General features: G+C 34.5%; 1 non-coding gene and 1 pseudogene across 1 annotated transcript; both read left to right on the top strand.

The window, feature by feature from the left end:
• Positions 1 to 1,049: 1,049 nt before the first annotated feature.
• Positions 1,050 to 1,156, top strand: LOC121205531 (small nucleolar RNA R71). Its single transcript, XR_005900607.1, has one exon. It is a non-coding gene; the product is annotated as a small nucleolar RNA R71 (small nucleolar RNA).
• A 4,424-nt stretch (positions 1,157 to 5,580) lies between these two features.
• On the top strand, positions 5,581 to 16,958 carry LOC107919697 (calcineurin B-like protein 1; annotated as a pseudogene).
• Positions 16,959 to 17,195: the final 237 nt, after the last annotated feature.

The following is a 17,195-nucleotide window of genomic DNA, read 5'->3' as shown; positions in this document are numbered from 1 at the left end:
AACTCCACATGTGACGCATCATCCAACTTTTGTTTATTTTTTAAAAGCTCCTTTAAAAATTTGACTGCGTTTGGCATCTGCGAAAGGGCTTCAATAAACGGTAAGTTAATATGTAGTTTCTTTAAAAGTTTAAGGAATTGACCAAACTATTCATCTGATCGGTCTTTACTTGTCGCATTGGGTATGGCACACGAGGTTTATATTCTGTACTCATCGGCTTTGGGTCATTTTGGCCTACCTCATTCTTACCTTTGCTTACCACCGTTTCGAGCCTTGGTTCTGCAACTAACCCTTCCTCATCTTGAATGGCAATCGCGTTGAGTTGCTCTATTGGGTTAGATTCAGTGTTGTTGGGCAGGCTTCCTAGTGGTCTTTCGGAAATCAACTTGGCAAGTTGGCCAATCTGAGTTTCGAGCCACTGGATTGATGCTTGTTGATTTTTGAGTGTCGTCTCGGTATTTTGAAAATGAGTTTCTGACACCGAGATGAATTTAGTTAGTATCTCCTCAAGGTTCGGCTTTTTTTCCTGCTGGTACGGTGGTTGTTGAAAGCCTTAAGGGGGTGGTAGTCTCTGATTTCCTTGGCCTCCCCATGAAAAATTTGGATGGTTCCTCTAACCTGCATTGTAAGTATTACTATAAGGATTGTTTTGAGATCGAGAATTGTTACCCATGTAATTTAACTGCTCGTTCTCCATGTTGTGGCCATAAGGTGAATATTTTGAACTATTTGATCCACCTCCACTTGCTTTGCACTGCATTACTAGGTGAACCTGTGAAGAATTAAGAAAACCATCAATTTTCTTATTCAAGAGTTCTACCTGATTAGAGAGCATGGTGACCGAATCGACTTTATAAATGCCGGCTGCTTTTGTTGGCTTTGTCCTCATGACTTGCCACTGATAATTATTCAGTGACATCTCTTCTATAAATTCATAAGCATCTTCAGGTGTCTTATTATTGATAGCTCTGCCAGCGGCTGTGTCGATCATCTATCGAGTCGAAGGATTCAAGCCATTATTAAATGTTTGAACCTGTAGCCAGAGTGGTAACCCATGATGAAGGCATCTTCTCAAGAGGTCCTTGTATCTCTCCCATGCATCGTAGAGTGTTTCTAAATCCATCTGTACAAAAGAAGAGATATCATTATTTAATTTGGCTATTTTAGCAAAAAATATTTTAATAAAAACTTTTCGGTCATTTGTTCCCAAGTAGTGATTGACCCCCGTGACAACGAGTTCAACCACTGTTTAGCTTTGTTTCTCAATGAAAAAGGGAAGAACCGAAGGCGAATGGCATTATAAAAAACGCCATTTATTTTAAAAGTGTCGTAAAATTCTAAAAAATTTGCCAAGTAAGCGTTGGGATCTTCGTCTTGCAAACCATCAAACTGAACAAATTGTTGTATCATTTGAATTGTGTTAGGTTTCAGTTCAAAAGTATTTGCAGCTACAACAGATCTAACTATGCTTGATTTAGTTCCTGTTAAAGAAGGTTTAGCATAATCATACATAGTGCGCGAAGCAAGATTCTGATTAACAGCAATCGCAGGAGGTAGCGGATTTTCTTGGTTTTCAGCCATCTTTTCAGTTGTGGTTGAAGTATCATCATCTTGCTCTTTCTCTGTGTATCGTAAGTTTCCCCTTATTTCTCGTCTGTTTCTACAAACAATGCGGTTGATCTCACCATCAAAAAGTAGTGGTCCGACAGGTTTCTTCTGGTCATAAACTAGAAAAACCTGTCAGAAGGAAATAAATGAAGAATTAAAAAATAAAATAAAAATTTAAATTGCAATAAAAGTAAAATGGCTAAAGTAATAAAAATCGAGTGTTCCTAATATCCTAGTTCCCCGGCAACGGCGCTAAAAACTTGATACGTGATATTCGTGACAGGTTTTAAAGATTTATGAAAGAATCGTTCTTGAGACTAACTTATTATCACGATTAAGGCTAGTGTACCTATCGAACAGTAGTATAGTTCGGCAAGACTGGATTGTCAAACCCAAAGGAACTACGAGTACTAGTATTTACTTCCTTTTTATTATTTAGCCTAAAAATTAAGAGGTTTGATTATCTAAACTAATTATTAACTAAGAATGCACAGAAAGAAAATTCGGGAAAATACTTTTGGGAAAATTCGATTGGCTAAGACAATACCTAAGGAAAAATCCACCTAGACTTCACTTATTATTTGACTCTGAATCAGATGATTTATTCATTTGACTTGATTCGTAGAAATCCCTAAGTTATATTATTATTTTTCTCGAGACTAATAACGTCTAACCCTAGGTTGAATAATTGAAATCTCTTTCTAATTAACACCCTAGAATTATGGATTCCCTTATTAGGTTTCACCCTAATCCGGTAAAATCTTATCACCCTATCTCTAGGTGTGCAATCAACTCCACTTAATTATGACAAATTTACTCTTAGACAGGGTCTATTCCTCCTCTAAATAAGAGCTTAACTTGAATCAATATCCTGGAATATCAAAACAAGAATTAAGAACACATAATTAAGAACAAGTTAAATATTTATCATACAATTCAGATAATAATAACAAGATCCGTCTTAGGTTTCATTCCCCTTAGTTATTTAGGGGGTTTAGTTCATACTTATGAAAGAAAACATCTCAAAAGCATAAAGATAACAAAACATAAGAAAACCCAAAACTCCTGAAGGAACTTGAAGGGAGATCTTTAGTCTTGATGATGAATCCGGCTTCTGAGATGGATCAATCGGCTTTCCTTGAGTAATTCATTGCTTCCTACTCTGCATTCCCTTCTAAGTGCCTCCTCAGGTGTTTAAATAGGTTTTAGAATGCCTAAGAGCCCCCAAAATTGAATGATATGTATATGATGATATGTAAGATAAAAGTTTAGACTGTGATATACTTATCCATGTTTGTTTGGCCCTTATATGATATTATGTGCTTGACTTGTCTGATTTAATGAATGAATAAGTAATATTATCTAGGAAACATTGAAATACATGTATAAGTACACTTGTTTAAATGAGATAACTAAAAAGTGAGTGTAAAATTAATATGAATGTTAGTTCCTCGAAATGAATGACATGATTGAAATATGATTGCTATGATGAAAACTGTGTTACATTTGTATATGAAAGTTGAGTCAGAGGCCCTACGACCCCTCTCCCCTTACCAAAGTGGTGTTTTATAAGGGAAATTCCTAAGATTTATGTTGAATGAGTTTCTAGGTGAGAAACCAAAGAGTTCAATGATGGAATGGTTATAAGTATGATTAGAGATTGAGAATGGGTTGATAAGTACAGACATGAGCTAGAAAGATATCAGATTGACCGAAAGATTGTTTAATTTTCGCAACATCGCAGTTAGCGGAAAAGTTAATTTTGGTAAAACGATCTATCCTGGTATGATGTCGAGAAATATATTGATTGAAATTCCCCTATGAACTGGTTTTCTTAGTGAAGGGAATATTATGGAATTTGGGATGGTAGAAATAGTTAAAGGAATAATGTTCGAAATAAGGAAATGTTCCCTGATCTTAACGTTAGATGAATGTGTTGTTAGTCTAATTGAATTATAATCTACATGGTTCTGCTTTTCTCTGGTATTTTGTTATATTCCGCCTGTTGGGAACCAATGAGAAATTGTGTATGGTGCCATGATTCTATTTCTACCGATCATTGCTCCTAAACTTGGGCTCGGCAGGGACACGCCCGTGTACGATTACTTAAGGCCGTGGTCAAGGCTGTTAAATGGGCTTGGGTGTGTGATCTACTAGTGTAAGTCGTGGTTCGATCTCACCAAAGGGACACGGCCGTATGACACGCTCGTGTAAGGAAGTCCAAGCCATGTTGATTTCCCACGTGGGTCTATTTTCTCCGTTTTCGGCCCGTTTCTCGCCCTTTTTACTCTCCTATGCTCACCTAAGTATAAAACATGAAATTAAAAGATTAGGAGCATCGAATTCACCAATTCTAAGGAGAAACCATCCATAATTGCGCTAAGCATGGGATAAAAATATGTATAAATTATGGTTTATCATATGTTATACTTAAATTTAAGATTCAATCTTTATATTTTTTCGATACCTCTATTTTTTTATAATGTCATTAATTAACTCAAATAGTTAATTTTGATTAAAATGTTGATGCAACTTTTAAGAGTTATTAATATTATTAAAATTGTTTGTTAAATTCAAATTTATTGTAATATTTTTTTTATATGGCTAACGAATTTAACGGAAAAATTTAATGGTGTTAACAACTAGATTTGAATTTTTAAATTTGAAAAATGGGACTAAATTTCTAAAAATAAAAGTACCAATACTAAAATTTCAAATATACAAAGAGTACAGAGACTTTAAGTATATTTTAATATTCAAATTAATTGCAAGTATCTTTTACTTTTTTTGTTATGAAAGATTCAAGATTATATAAAAAAGAAATTTAAGTTTCGTGGATAATTATTAAGTATGAATTATTTAAGTTGATTTCGTTAACAATAATTTAAAAACATAAAATAAAATTTAAATTTTAAAAAGAAATTAAATTAATTAATTTTAATATTATAGTAACAAATTAGTTGACATTATGAATGGATAAAAAATTTTCAACAATTTAATTAATCTATTTTGATGTTTTGAAATTTAAAATTTTCATATTTAGAAAAAGTAAAAATTTTGGCAATGGGACAAACAAGTAAAATTTAACAATTTTTGTGTATTATTTTAGTTTTTCCACTTTTTCACTTTAATTCTTAATAATTTTACCCTAATCAATACTTTAAAAATATTTTTAAAGTGACTAAAAGTTGGTTGACTAAATTACAAGAATTTTATTATAGGTGACCAAAATAAAAATACTCTAAGAATTAAATGACCCATTAAGTTATTTACTCAATAATTAATAATTAACCCAACCCGTCATACGATACATAGTATTTCTATTAATTCTTATTGGATACACACATATAGTTCTTGAGAAAATCTAGTAAAAACAAACAAATAAATAGAAAATAAGAAAATTTTTAGGCTCTCTAACTTTATAAAAATATCATTTTAGCCCTCCATTTAAATTTTCACCCTTTTTAGCCTTAAACTTGTTTTTTTGTTAAATCACCCCAAAATTCAACTTTGTTGACATTGTATACGTATAGAAAACATATCAGCATTTAATTAATTTTTTAAAGTTTAAAAATTAAAAAATATATATAAAATATTTTTTCATATTTTAAAAATTAATTAATTACTGGCATACTAACTATGCATATGTCGTATCAGCAAAGTTAACAAATATTAACTTTTTAATCCATTTTGGGGTGATTTGACAAAATAATAAGTTCAAGGGCTAAAATAAATTTTTTCGTAAAATTGAGGGCCAAAAAAGTTATTATTCCAAATTTTTAAATAAGATGCCACGTGCTGGGATGATTATTGTAAAGACGGTGAATTTCTTATTTAAGCAAATTATTATATATGTATATATAAGGAAAGATTTCCTAAAATTTCGTTTTAAAATTCCCGACCAATTCTCTTCTTCCGCCTGTACCCCACTCCTCCAGTCCCTTAATTGCCTTCAACTTTCCGACAGACCAAAGCAGGAAATTATATAAGGTATTTTTGAAACCCTAACAGTAATAAGATTTTTGTGTTACGGCTCAGTTTAGCGTAAAAAATTGTTTACACCGCTATTGATATCTTTTACCGGTGGCGGACGGAGCGGCTATCACACCGCTACTCTACTGCTATCTGAAATCCTTCTTATGTTTTCAGCACAATGTCGATAGTTTTTTTTGAAAGCCTTAGGATTTTTTTTTTTGTTTCTAATATTTTATTTGTTTTGATTTCAAAGCTGAGTATTCGATTTTTAATAACTGCTGTTAATAAATATGAAGGGTTTAAAATGTTTTTACAGGAAGAACATTGTAAAGCACAGGAGCTTTAGTCTAGAACCGCATTTTTCCCGGTAAATGGGCTGCTTTCATTCTAAAGTAACAAGACACGAAGACCCTATTGAACTCGCTTCTCAAACTGCCTGTAAGTTAGGAAATTATTAGAATTTTTTGTTCATTGGATGTGTACCCAATTGTTTGATTTGTTTCACGTGGTGAAACACTAACGTTTTTGAGCATTTTTAAAAACACACTCATGCAATACAATTTTCGAAATAATTTTTGGTTTATTGTTGTTTCTTAATGACCTCGAAAATCTTATTTCCTGGACAAATCGGCTTATTTTAATTAGTTGGTTTTGCTTACATATGCAGTTACTGTTAGTGAAGTTGAAGCACTCATTGAGCTATTCAAGAGCATAAGCAGTTCTGTGATCGATGATGGGCTGATTAACAAGGTGCAATTCTGTGCTTCCTGTATCAACCAGAGGTTTTTTACTTTTTCTTTAATGTAGTTTAAGGTAAAGATTATTACGTCTGATGTGTTGAATGGTTTTCATGACATTGCTGTTGTATATGCAGGAAGGGTTTCAATTAGCCCTGTTTATGAATAAGAAGAAGGATAACATTTTTGCAAATCGGGTAATATATTTTGTTGCTTTATATCTTTATGGAAATTAAATATTACTTCCATTATACTTTTGTCTAAGTTATGTTTGAGGGTCATGTGATGGCCGGCAACAAGTGAATCTGGCTGCATGATTATCTATAGAGTCAAATTTGTTTTTAAGGCATTTTTGTTACTTTTATCTTGTAGAAATATTATGTTTATAATCCTAATGCTTCATGAGAGATGCCTCTCTGTCCTATTATTACATGCAAGATTTAGTAATCTAGTTTCTTTTATTTGTAAAGATATGCAGATCGTTAATTTGTTTGATGCCAAGAAGAAGGGAGTCATTGATTTTGGTGACTTTGTTCTTCTCAAGAGGACAAGACTGAATGTAAGTGAACAGTTGGTATAATAATCTGAATTGCATAAACATATGTCAGTCTAGCATCTCAATTTTAATTTGATGGTTTTACAATGCAGTTGCATTTAAACTTTATGATATGGATGAAACGGGTTTTATTGAGCGTAATGAGGTATTTGAGGACTGATATGCATTTTATTTTTATATATATCATTTTGATTTATATTTTCATTCAGTTGCATTATTTAAACCAGGACTGGTTTAAAATATTATAGGTTTGCTACCGATCATCCATGTCTTTACACAAACCTCTTTGTAGGCAACTTTATCTCACGTGATTTGCAGGTCAAGCTAATGTTGATTGCACTTTTATGTCAATCTGAAATCAAGTTGGGCGATGAAATCATTGAGGTTATTCTTGATAAGGTGAGAACGTTTGTGGTAAAGCAGAATATTTTTGATGCGTCGTTGAGAGCATAAAAAATATCCTATTCTTTGTAAAATAGTAAAAATAACAGTAAAGGGGAAGTAAGGTCGAATCCTTAGAGACCGGATTGTATGAATTCTCGTTTCTTGAAATCCTGAACAATTTCTTGGCCAAAAAAACTTGCGTTCTTGAAAAATGAAAAAATAGAATTAAAAATCTGGAAAAATAAAAATAGAATTTGAAGTGAATTGAAATTATGAAATTAAATAAATTGCAGAAATTAAAATGAGGAAAAATAAATAGAGTTGGGAAAAGAGAGTTTCTTATGTGGCGAGATTTCAGCCTCCGGTTGTCTCGTTCCGCCTTGAGTTCAATTATTGGCTTTTAAGTAACCCTTCTCAACTCAAGTAAGCCAGTTATAGAGGAAGAGGACGCCTACGACCACCAACTCCAAAGATTAGACTTACGATTTTTAGGGAACCTAACTCTAGCCAGTAATCTATGCTAGATTAACGCTTCTCAATGGCGAATCTCACGCCATTTTGTCTTTTGGCTCGCCAATCTCTGATGCAGTAAGTTAACGAACCGACTGTGTAATTCTTTCAAAACATACAAAGCGGCCGCCTTTGCATATGTTGAAAAGTTTACTTCTTAAGGGCCATGGACGGAAGCGTTAGCCCGTAATGCGGAAAAACGATGAATACTTGGCGATAAGGCTAAGTACGGATTCTAGACCTCAAGAACTCTTTTTGGGAAATATTGACAACCTTCGGCTAGATAGGTTTTAATGGCTCATGATAATGGTAGAAAAGAAAATAAATATAAAAATAGAAAAGAGAATTTTATTGAAAGAAAATATGAATAAACAAAAGCGTAAACTTTCAGGGGGAGAGTGTTTACAGAAAAAGATAAACACCAAATAGAGTCACTTCACCCCCTATTTATAGTATTAGGGAGATAGTTTAATTTAACTTAAATTCTAAAAAAAATAAATACATTTAATTAAAGATAATTAAAATAAAATCTTAAAATTAAATAATCCTAATAATTATCTTAATATTAATTATCCTAATATAAATAAAATGGAGTCTTATAAAATAAAATCTCTTCTTTTTGCGTTTTTAGTCCTTGTGTCTTCCATGCTCTCACTTTTGGCACAATCTTTTTCCTGTATCGCATATCAGCCCATTGTGTCTCTAGATTCGCACTTTTGTCCCTTAATTTTGCTTTTGCCTCCATATCAGTCCCAAATCGATAAAAAGACATAAATAACTCAAATTAGTAGGATCAAGCTCAGAATAAACACATGATTAATACATAAAAATACGTTATTCTAGAGCATTATCAAATTCCCCCTACTTAGTCCATGCTTGTCCTCAAGTATGGTTCTTGTCCACTGTGAAAATTAAATCTTGCCATGAAAGAAATATTACTCTAACGTTTTATAAAAATTAGTTAAAATGCATATGAAAACAAAGAAAACCCTAGCTTGCTTTAAGTAAAATTGAAAAAGTATTCCAATTAACACAAACAAAATTAAGATCGACTTGGATTATTTCATGAAAATTAGGTAATTACCAAACCTATCAAGACACCTTATTTATTTTTCCCTTTAATCCCCAATTTTATTAATGCATATTTATTTATTGTTTTTTCTTTTTTTTTTACTTTAATTTCAACTTTATTTATTTACTTTTACTTAGGAAAAATATTGAACCTTTTGACGCGAAGAGAGATGACAGCCAAGCATCTCACCCTGGTTATTCAGCCCAACACATTCTTAGAAATTAATTCCGGTTAGCGGAGTTTTACCTAACGCGTCACACAACCTTTTGACGCGAAATAGGATGACAACCCAAGCTAGTCACGTCTTAAGTTGCACCCATAACCATGGAAACATTATTATTATTAAATGAAATTTTAATTTTGGAGGACTTAGGAAAAACAATCAAGTGTCAAAAATAAATTTCAGTAACCATCTTAATAGTCATGAACATATTTTAAGCATTCAATTGTATTAAGTGTCCTATTGTATTTAGACTTAATCAAATTTACCAAAATCAAGATAGGGCTAACTCCATTAATCATAATCATTTAGACTAAAAGAAATAAAACAGTGGAGATGAAATCTATCAAGCAAAATCATAATTAACTCAGTAGATAAGAATCATGCATGTGGGGTCAAATAGTGGGCAAGTCGTGGTCAAATTCTTGGGCATGAAAAGAGGTAAAATATTAAAAAAAAAAAAGGCAGCAACAACAAAAATTCAGCATCTAAAATGACAGAAATAATGAGGAATACCTCCCTCCTACTTAAAACACATAGTCCTCGATGTGAAATAAATAAAATAAGAGAAAAAAGTATAGAGGAACTCCCCGTGTAATTACTGTCGTTCACGTATGATGGCAATGAGATCCGTTAGTTGCTGGCCAAAAGTGTCGAGTAGGGGCTGTTTGGTTGCAAATTTTTCGTTCCTCCTTTCTTCTTATCTTCGTTTCGGTCTATCTAGAAGAAGAGAATTTTATTAATATTTGAATAAAATAAAATAATAAGATAAAATAAATAAAAATAAAAATAAAAATAAAAATTGGGTTGCCTCTCAACAAGCGCTTGTTTAATGTCGTTAGCTCGACGCCTTGAATGGTTTTATAGTGGTTCTAATTGAATTTTTTCGACCGTGTGGGCCTGGAAATTTTCGTAAAATGGCTTCAGCCATTGACCATTGACTGTGAACTGCTTTTCTGATTCTTCACTTTCTATTTCAATTGCGCCATGCGTAAATACTTCAGTCACAATAAAAGGTCCTTGTCACCAAGATCGAAGCTTACTTGGGAACAACTTTAATATGGAGTTATAAAGCAAAACTTTTTGCCCTACCGAGAAATGTTTCTGAGATATTTTCCTATCATGAAACAATTTTGTTTTATCTTTATAAATTAGAGCATTCTCATAGGCATCATTGCGAATCTCTTCCAATTCTTGAATGTCCAATTTCCTTGCCTTCCCTGCGCGCTCTAACTCCATGTTACATTGTCGGACAGCCCAATAAGCTTTCTGCTCCAGTTCTACTGGTAGATGACACGCTTTGCCAAAAACAAGTCGATACAGGGTCATGTCAATCGGGCCCTTATACGTAGTCTGATAGGCCCAAAGCGCGTCATTGAGTCGAAGACTCTAATCCTTTCGGTTGGGCCAAATTTTTTTTTTCAAAATAAACTTGATTTCCCTGTTTGAAACCTCTGCTAAGCCATTCGTTTGGGGATGGTAGGCCGTCGATATACGATAATGAACTCCGTATTTGAATAATAGTGCCTTCATGACCTTGTTGCAAAAGTGGGTACCACGATCACTGATCAAAGCTCGAGGTGTGCCAAACCTAGAAAAAAATAGTTCGTTTTAGAAACTCCACAATAGTTTTAGCATTATCATTGCGAGTAATCTTTACTTCTATCCACTTAGAAACATAGTCTACTGTAAGAAGTATATATACGTTTCTAAACGAAGAAATAAAGAGGCCCATGAAATCGATGCCCCATACATAAAAAATCTAACATACATAAATTGAGGATAGGGGTATTTGATTTCTTTTAGTGATGTTACCTGTATGCTGGCATTTATCGCAGGACTTACAAAAGTTATATGCGTCGCGAAAGGTTGTGGGCCAATATAGCCCACACTCCAATACCTTGTGAGCTGTCTGTTTAGGGCCAAAGTGACCTCCACAAGCTTTTGTATTACAAAAAGTAAGGATAGAGGTTACCTCAATTTCTGGAATACATCGTCTTATTATCTGATCTGAACAGTGTTTCCACAAGTATGGGTCGTCCCAAATGTAATACCGAGCTTCCCGTCTAAGCTTGTCCTTTACAGAACGTACTAACTCAGTGGGTAACGATCCCATGGTTAAGAGATTAACTATATCTGCATACCACGGATAGTGAGCCTTGGTAAAAAATAAGTTTTCATCAGGGAACTCATCCTTTATGGGAACATCATCGAACGGAGTTTTTATCCTGCTCAAGTGGTTGGCCACTAGGTTTTCACACCCCTTTTTGTAACGAATCTCAATGTCAAATTCCTGAAGTAGTAAAATCCACCTAATAAGCCTTGATTTTGCTTCTTTCTTTGCTATCAAGTACATAAGAGCTGTATGGTCAGAAAAAATAATCACCTTAGATCCTAGTAAATATGATTGAAATTTATCTAAAGCAAACACAATAGCTAAAAGTTCTTTTTCTATGGTCGTATAGTTGCTTTGTGCAGCATCTAGGGTTTTTGAGGCATAGCAGATGACATGAGGCTCTTTGGCTATCTTTTGTCTCAATACGGCTCCCACGCTGCGTTCGCTTACATCGCACATAATTTCAAAGGGATAGTTCCAGTCTGGTGCCTGTACTATACGAGCAGTTACCAACTTTTGCTTGAGTGTATCAAAAGCCTCTTTGCATTTTGGACCGAACTAAAATTTCTTATCTTTCTGCAACAACTCGCATAATGGTTTAGCTATTTTTGAAAAATTCTTAATAAAACGCAGATAAAATCCTGCATGGCCAAGAAAAGAACGTATCTCTCTAACAGTAGAGGGATATGGAAGAGAATTTATAATGTCAATTTTGGCCTTATCAACATTAATTCCCTTAGACGAGACTATATGACCTAGAATCAAACCTTTGTCTACCATAAAATGACATTTTTCATAGTTCAAGACAAGATTAAATTCTATGCACCTGTTCAAAATTATCGTGAGATTTTCAAGACATTCAGTAAAACAGTTCCCATACACGGTAAAATAATCCATAAAAACTTCAATATTTTTTTTTACATATTCAAAAAATATACTCATAATGTATATCTGGAAGGTAGCTGGTGCGTTGCAAAGTCTAAATGGTATTATCCTGTATGCAAATGTGTCGAAGGGCATGTAAAAGTGGTTTTTTCCTGGTCTTCTGGCTCAACAGGGATCTGGAAGAAACTTGAATATCCATCAAGACAACAAAAGTGAGTTTTACCAGCTAAACGTTTAAGCATTTGATCTATAAAAGGAAGAGAGAAATGATCTTTTCTAGTATAAGCGTTCAACTTCATGTAATTGATGCAGACATGCTACCCGTTTTGTACTCAGACCGGTACTAAGTCCCCCTCAGTATTTTTCTTTACTGTCATGCCCGTTTTCTTAAGCACGACTTGTACCGGACTTACCCATCTGCTGTTAGAAATAGGAAAGATAATGTCAACATCTAGCAAGTTAATTATTTCTTTTTTTACCACCTCCATCATATTCGGGTTTAAACGTCTTTGTGCATTTCTCCTTGGTTTCGTGTTCTCCTCCAAGTAAATCTTGTGGATGCATCTCAAAGGGCTTATCCCTTTTAAGTCTGCAATGGTCCAGCCAATCATCTCCTTATGACTTTTTAGTACCTGGATCAAACTTTCTTCCTCTGGTTTAGAGAGTCTATTTGAAATTATAATGGGTAAGGTATTACCTTTTCCTAAAAATGCATACTTAAGATGCTCGGCAAGCGGTTTCAATTCCAAATCTGGAGCTTGCACGATAGAAGGTAGAAGTTTAGTTTCTGATGGGGACAATAATGTATTAACAAATTCATAATCATCAGTTCTATATTCAGATTTGTCTTCATAAGTTGACTCAAAAGGCTTGTCTACTAATGAGTCAATCATGACGACACGGTTTACGTTCAAGATTTCGCTTAGATGACTAATAGCATCGTAAACATTAAATTTCACGATCTCCCCATCAAATTCCATCGTAAGAGTGTCGCTTCAAACATCGATCTTAGTGCTAGCAGTACTAAGGAAGGGTCAGCCCAATAGGAGGTCTGAAGATCCAGCAGTTTTATCCTCCTCCATCTTTATTACATAGAAATTTGCAGGGAAAATAAGTTCATTAATTTTTACCAAGACGTCCTCGAGGACTCCTTCAGGATGCACAATAGACCTGTCCGCCAATTGAATAATAACACTTGTCTTCATCAAAAAACCCGCATTAAGTGATTCATAAATAGAATAAGGCATTACATTTATAGATGCCCCTAAATCGCACATAGCCTTTTTAATTCTTAAATGGCCAATTTTGCATAGAATAGTGAACATACCCCTATCTTTGCATTTAATTGGCATTTTCCGTTGTAGCATTGTGAAAACATTTTCACCAACACTTACCTTTTCATTGCCTGTTAACTTTTGTTTGTTGGTGCGAAGCTGTTTAAGGAATTTGGCATACCTTGGAATCTGTCTGATGGCATCCAACAGTGGTATGTTGATCTCGACATTTCTGAATGTTTCTAAGATTTCTTTGTCTTCCTTACCGTTCTGACACTAGTTTAGTCGTCTTGGAAATGGAGGTTGGATTTTTGGCAGTGGGGGTTTCGCTCGGATCTGTTCGTCGTTTTCTAGAGTTTCCTGGGCGATTTCTTGGCCAAGATTCTTGTTAGGAATTGGTTCCAGTACCTTTCTACTTTGCAACATTACTGTATTTGCATTCTGTCTAGGGTTTGGTTCTGTTTGCGACGGCAACTTCCCTTGAGAACTCAATTTCTCAATTGACGTGGTTAATTCTCTTATAAATGCCTTCGTTTCTTTTTGGAAATTAAGAGTTTGCTGTTGAAAATCAAGGACATTAGCTGCTAATTTATTGACCAAAGTCTCCAGAAAATTACCTGAATCTTGTGGCTGTTGTGGGACCCGATTTGGGTATAGTTGGTTTTATCGTAGATTAGCCCCATAACTAAAGTTAGGGTGGTCCCTTCATCCTGGGTTGTAGGTATTGGCATAAGGGTCGTATCGCCTTTGTGGTGGCCCAGGAAAATTTCCCACAGCATCTAAATGGGCCATAGTATCGTCACACAGACTAGGGTAAGCATCAGTCGTATGTTCAGGTGTAGCATATATTTCGCATACTCGGGCTGGTTTTTCTTTTTCTACAACAAGATAATTCACAATATTAGTAAGTCTATCAAGTTTATCCTCAAAGGTAGAATTACTTAGCTGGTGAACTCTTTTAGGGGGTTCAGGATTAGCTCGAAATTGCTGAGAATTTGCCACCATTGTGGAAATCAAGTCTCTTGCTTGTTGGGGAGTCATGTTGACCAATGCTCCTCCACTAGCGGCGTCTACTATATTCATCTCCATGGGTTTCAAGCCTTCATAAAAGTATTGGAGGAGAGATTGCTCTATTATACCATGTTGTGGGCAACTCGCACACAATTTCTTAAATCGTTCCCAATAGTCGTACAGAGATTCTGCCTCTTTTTGCCTTATTCCCATAATCTTCCTTCTTAACTCAGCCGCTCGTGATGCAGAGAAAAACCTATTAAGAAATAAGCGAGATAGATCAGCCCAAGTTGTAATGGATCCAAGAGGTAAATAAAATAACCATTCCCTAGCTGAATCTGCTAGAGAAAAAGGAAAAGCACGCAATTTAATTTGATCCTCAGTTACCCCCTGAGGTTTCATACTCAAACAAACCATATGTAATTCTTTTAAATGCTTATGGGGGTTTTCATTTTGTAACTCATGAAAAGTTGGCAGTAGCTGAATCAATCCTGATTTTAGCTCGAAATTAGTATCCATAGTAGGATACGCGATGCATAGTGGTGGTTGTTCTGTCGGCGCTTCAGCCAATTGCTGAATTGTCTGAGCCATAGGTTGAGGTGCTAAATTAGGGTTTACGTCAACCCTAGCGTTAAACACTTCTTCTGGGCAATCGACTTCTAATTTTTCACCTTTAAAAGTTTGAGTAGGGTTTTCCTTAACTCTAGACTTTGCTCCGTCGTCGATTCTGATTTGACGGTAGATTATTTTGAGTTTCAACCACCGCTGACTGCTTTTTCTTTAGCTTTGTTTCCTTGCGATTAGCTCTTACAGTCTTTTCAATCTCCGAATCAAACGCAAGAGTTCCTAGAGCAGATCTGGTCATAAGAAACAAAAAAAAGATTAGTACGTTACTGATCCCCGTCAACGGCGCCAAAATTTGATGCATCGTTGAGAGCACAAAAAATATCCTATTCTCTGTAAAATAGTAAAAATAACAGTAAAGGGGAAGTAGGGTCGAATCTTCAGGGACCGGATTGTATGAATTCTCGTTTCTTGAAATCCTGAATAATTTCTTGGCCAAGAAAACCTGCGTTCCTGAAAAATAAAAAAATAGAATTAAGAATCTGGAAAAATAAAAACAGAATTTGAAGTGAATTGAAATTACGAAATTAAATAAATTGCAGAAATTAAAATAAGGAAAAATAAATAGAGTTATGAAAAGAGAAAGTTTCTTATATGGCGAGATTCCAGCCTCCGGTTGTCTCGCCTTGGGTTCAGTCCTTGGCTTTTAAGTAACCCTTCTCAACTAAAGTAAGCCAGTTACAATGGAAGAGGACGCCTACGACCACCAGCTCTAAATATTAGACTTACGATTTTTAGGGAATCTAACTCTAGCCAGTAATCTATGCTAGATCAACTCTTCTCAATAGCGAATCTCATGCCATTTTGTCTCTTTGGCTCGCCAACCTCTAACGCAGTAAGTTAACGAACCGACTGTGCAATCCTTTCAAAACATACAAAGCGGCTGCCTTTGCATATGCTGAAAAACTTACTTCTTAAGGGCCATGGACAGAAGCATCAGCCTGTAGTGCGGAGAAACGATGAATACTTGGCGAGAAGGCTAAGTACGGATTCTAGGCCTCAAGAACCCTTTTTGGGGAATATTGACAACCTTCGGCTAGATAGGTTTTAGTGACTCATGATAATGTTGAAAAAGAAAATAAATATAAAAATGGAAAAGGAAATTTTATTGAAAGAAAATATGAAGAAACAAAAGCCTAGACTTTCAGGGGGAGAGTGTTTACAGAAAAAAGATGAACACCAAATAGAGCCACTTCACCCCCTATTTATAGTGCTAGGGAGATAGTCTAATTTAACTTAAATTCTGAAAAGATAAATACATTTAATTAAAGATAAATAAAGATAATTAAAATTAAATCTTAAAATTAAATAATCCTAATAATTATCTTAATATTAATTATCCTAATACAAATAAAATGGAGTCTTATAAAATAAAATCTCTTCTTTTTGCGTTTTTAGTCCTTGTGTCTTCCATGCTCGCACTTTTGGCACAATCTTTTTCCTGTGTGGCATATCAGCCCATTGTGTCTCCAAATTCGCACTTTTGTCCCTTAATTTTGCTTTTGCCTCCAAATCAGCCCCTAATCGATAAAAAAAGACATAAATAACTCAAATTAATAGGATCAAGCTCAGAATAAACACATGATTAATACATAAAAATATGTTATTCTAGAGCACTATCACTTTTGGTAGTCTTAGCTTATATGAATATTTGTATCTTAACTCTGTTGGTGGAATTTTACTTAATGTAACATTTTACTGAGATGTGTGGATTTATGAACAGACGTTTTTGGATGCCGACATTAATTAGGATGGGAAGATAGATATATTAGAATGGCAAAACTTGGTTGCCCGTAATCCATCATTGTTGAAAATCATGACTCTCCCCTACTTGAGGTATGTGTTTAACAATGTTATACCCAATGTACCTAGAAACGATACTGGCCCAGGAGCTCATCCTTTCTGTAATACGAATACTGCAAGGACATAACAACAACATTTCCAAGCTTTGTTTTTAATTCCAAAGTAGACGAGGTTGTTGCGTGATTAGGGAATTTGTTCATAGAGTCGAAAGACAATTGTTTGCAGGATTTGTTTGTGACATTGAGCTTCTCTATGTGAACAAAGTTTGTGGCTAAAAGCCCTAAATAAGGTTAGGATTGGTTAGTGTTATACTAAATTTGCATAAGCATTCAAGTTGACCCATTCGGGTATTCTCCATTTGTAATCAAATGATTTTTCTAGTGGGAAATATGAGTTGGGAGTTAGATTTTAGTGTTTTAT

This window comes from Gossypium hirsutum, chromosome A08 (genome assembly GCF_007990345.1).
Source record: "Gossypium hirsutum isolate 1008001.06 chromosome A08, Gossypium_hirsutum_v2.1, whole genome shotgun sequence".
NCBI lineage: Eukaryota > Viridiplantae > Streptophyta > Magnoliopsida > Malvales > Malvaceae > Gossypium > Gossypium hirsutum.
The sequence above is the reverse complement of the archived record's forward strand: the minus strand, read 5'-3'. Positions and strand labels throughout refer to the sequence as shown.